Source organism: Mus caroli, chromosome 5, assembly GCF_900094665.2.
Source record: "Mus caroli chromosome 5, CAROLI_EIJ_v1.1, whole genome shotgun sequence".
Lineage (NCBI taxonomy): Eukaryota > Metazoa > Chordata > Mammalia > Rodentia > Muridae > Mus > Mus caroli.
In genome coordinates this window covers 38,778,843-38,782,820 of record NC_034574.1, presented here as the reverse complement: position 1 = coordinate 38,782,820, position 3,978 = coordinate 38,778,843, and the positions used below count along the sequence as shown (strand labels likewise).

The following is a 3,978-nucleotide window of genomic DNA, read 5'->3' as shown; positions in this document are numbered from 1 at the left end:
TNCGCACCACGATGTACAACGTCCACAAGCAGGCACCACGATGTACAACGTCCACAAGCAGTGAGTTGGTGGGAGATTGATTTTTGCTTTTGATTGTGACTGTTATTTTCCCTGATATTTTCCCTCTTGAAGGAAGAAACTNTTTTAGTGGAGCCCACAGTTAAGAGACTTTTAATTGTAAAAAGACTTTGAATTTTAAAAGAAATGGATATTTTAAAGAGATTGAAATTTTAAGAATATGTAAAGACTGTGGGACATTTAAAGTTATTTAGACCTTGGGGATGAATAAGAATGTAAGGGTTGAGGCTTACTAGTGATGTGTTTGTGTGTCAAGTTGACAAGGGGTCAATTGTACTGGCTAGATTTGTGTCAACTTGACACAGCTGGAGTTATCACAGAGAAAGGAGCTTCAGTTGAGGAAATGCCTCTATGAGATCCAACTGTAAGGCATTTTCTCAATTAGTGATCAAGAGGGAAAGGCCCCTTTTGGGTGAGACCATCTCTGGGCTGGTAGTCTTGGTTCTATAAGAGAGCAGGCTGAGCAAACCAGGGGAAGCAAGCCAGTAAAGAACATCCCTCCATGGCTTCTGCATCAGCTTCTGCTTTCTGACCTGCTTGAGTTCCAGTCCTGACTTCCTTGGTGATGAACAGCATCATGGAAGTGTAAACCAAATAAACCCTTTTCTCCCTAACTTGCTTCTTGGTCATGATGTTTGTGCAGGAATAGAAACCCTGACTAAGACACCCAGAGACTGCATTGTGCAGCATTCCTTGTATTCCTTCTGCTGTCCTCTAATGCCATGCTCAAGACTTGGAGGTTTAACATCACCCCACTTAGGGGAAAGAAGCAAAGGCTTAACTGGAGATGTTGAGGCATTTTTAGCTTAGACATTTGAGTTAGAGAGGGCATCTTCTCAAATTAGTTGAATAGACCAACCGCCTTCTTCAGAAGAGCATGCAGGTTGTAAGCTGTGATCCCTCCCACGTCATAAAAGGAGAATTTATAATGAATAAAAGCATAGATTTTGACAATAGTCATTTTCAGTTATCCATCTTTGCTTCTAAGTGCCCTTTCCAATTTTTGTCTCTAATTTTCATGATATTCCTATGAGTTTTACATTTCTGGTAAACCATCTGTATCACCTTGACAGAGGTGTTCACAGGACAGCCTCTGACACTCCCAGACAGTGCTTCTAGGACTTTCCAAGATGCACCAGCCAGCTCTGCCCTTGTAGGAAAGAGTTGGTGAATGGATGAGTCTAAACTGTGAAGTCTTATCTTTGCAATAAAACAAGATGAGTTCAAATCTCTTGTTAGATCTGGTGAGCTGTTTGTCTTAAGGAAAGTCAGCTATCCTTGTGTACATCCTACTTCCTTGGCATTCTATGTAGCAAATTAAGCACTGTTTATAAACAGCCCCAGCTGGTTGCTTCCTTGACTGTTTCCCTACTGCCCCACCATCCTAACCCTTTTATGGAAACTCCAGGACCAAAGCCAAGATGCTTCTGGTAGACTCTCCCTATGCTTTCTTTTTTTATTACTTATTTTCTTCACTTACACTCTAAATGTTATCCTCTTTCCCAGTACCCCCCCAAAGAAACCCCCCTCCCCCTCCACCTGCTCACCAACCCACCCACTCCAGCTTCCCAGCCCTCCAGAACATTAAAAGACCAAGGGCCTCTCCTCCCATTGATGGCCGACTAGGCCATCCTTGGCTACATATGCAGCTAGAGCCACATGTTCCACCATGTGTTTTCTTTGGTTGGTGGTTTAGTCCCAGGGAGCTCTGGGGGTACTGGTTAGTTCATATTGTTGTTCCTCCTATGGGGCTGAAACCCCTTCAGCTCCTTGGGTACTTTCTCTAGCTCCTTCACTGGGGACCCTGTGCTCAGTTCAATGGATGACTGTGAGAATTCACTTCTGTATCTGTCAGGCTCTGGCAGAGCCTCTCAGGAGACAGCTATATCAGGCTCCTGTCAGCAAGCTCTTGTTGTTATCCACAATAGTGACTGGGTTTGGTGATTATATATTGGATGGATCCCCAGGTGGGGCAGTCTCTGGATGGTCATTCCTTCAGTCTCTGCTCCAAACTTTGTCTCTGTAACTCCTTCCTTCAAGTACATCAGCGACACAGGTGTTGGTAAATCGGGCTTATTGCTACAGTTTACAGACAAGAGGTTTCAGCTGGTGCATGACCTCACAATTGGTGTAGAGTTTGTTGCTCCAATGATAAAGATTGGTGGGAAACAGATAAAACTCCAGATCTGGGATACAGCAGGGCAAGAGTCCTTTTGTTCTATCACAAGGTCATATTACAGAGGTGCAGCGGGGTCTTTACTAGTGTATGATATTATAAGGAGAGACACTTTCAACCACTTGACAACCTGGTTAGAAGATGCCCGTCAACATTCCAATTCCAACATGATCCTCATGCTTATTGGAAATAAAAGTGACTTATGATCTAGGAGAGAAGAGAAAAAGGAAGAAGGTGAAGCTTTTGCACGAGAGCATGGACTTATCTTCATGGAAACTTCTGCCAAGACAGCTTCTAATGTAGAGGAGGCATTTATTAACACAGCAAAAGAAATTTATGAAAAAAATCTAAGAAGGGGTCTTTGACATTAATAATGAGGCAAACGGCATTAAAATTGGCCCTCAGCACGCTGCTACCAACGCATCTCATGGAAGCAACCAAGGTGGACCACAGGCAGGGGGAGGCTGCTGTTGAGTCTGGTGTTACCAGATAGATGCCCAGTGGAGCCACACACTCTGTCACCCTCTTTCCTCATGCTCAGCTGAGACATGAACCTATTGAAATGGCTTTATGTCACAGGAGACTTTAATCCTTCAGATTCTTGTATAACTTTGAATAACTGGTTAATGTTCACTTAAAAAGACAGATTTTGAAGATTGTATTCATATCTATTTGCATTTGATTTCTAGGTCAATTGATGTGATTATTTTTGTTAAATGTTGTTTTGTGCCATTAAGCATTTGTGCTACGAGCTGAATTGTATTAAACACTACAAAGTCATGGTGAGTATTTTAAATCAGTTTGTGTAGTTAGGTTTTCCAACACCTGTGGTTACCTAATGTTTAGTATTATAGGACTGTCTTCAAAAAGTTTGTCAACTTTCAAGGATATAAGGAAAACCAGAACTCTTTGACTTCTGTATTTATCATTTGCTTTCTGTATATATAGTTTAATAGCCTGCTTGGGTGTGATTTGCCAAGCTTGAACTCTAATGCATTTGCATAAATTCTACCACTGTTCAGAGCTTGAAACTATAGAAGCATTGTTAGGAATTGCTTGGACACTGACTTTTAAACTTTTTGACATCGTTAACGAGCATGTTCATCTTTTCTTGTCACTAGTCCCAGAAAACTACGCTTCCTGTGTCTTACTAAAGGCTGTGTGTGTGTTAACCTCTTTTAATGCCAAAAGCTATTTGTCCACAATTTCTTGAGACTGCAAATAAATAAATAAATAAATAAATAAATAAATAAATAAATAAATAAATGGGTCAATTCACATTCTTCTACATAACTGCCAGTTGAGCCAGCACCATTTGTTAAAAATGTTGTCTGCTTTCCACTGGATGGTTTTAGCTCCTTTGTCAAAGATCAAGTAACTATAGGCGTATGGGTTGATTTCTGGGTCTTCAATTCTATTCCATTGATCTACCTGTCTGTTGCTGTACCAGTACCATGTAGTTTTTATCACAATTGCTCTGTAGTACAACTAGACAAGGCTGCCCACTCTCTCCTTACCTATTCAATATAATGCTTGATGTCCTAGTCAGAGCAATTAGACAACAAATGGAGGTCAAAGGGATACAAATTGGAAAGAAGTCAAAATATCACTATTTGCAAATGATACAATAGTATATTTAAATTACCCCAAAAATTCCACCAGAGAACTCCTAAATCTGATAAACAATTCAGTGAAGTAGCTAGATATAAAATTAACTCAAACAA

The 3,978-nt window shown here is 40.8% G+C and overlaps 1 pseudogene; it reads left to right on the top strand.

Annotated features, from left to right (window-relative positions):
• The window catches only part of LOC110294845, a 4,824-nt pseudogene extending 2,096 nt beyond the window's left edge, over positions 1 to 2,728 (top strand).
• Positions 2,729 to 3,978: the final 1,250 nt, after the last annotated feature.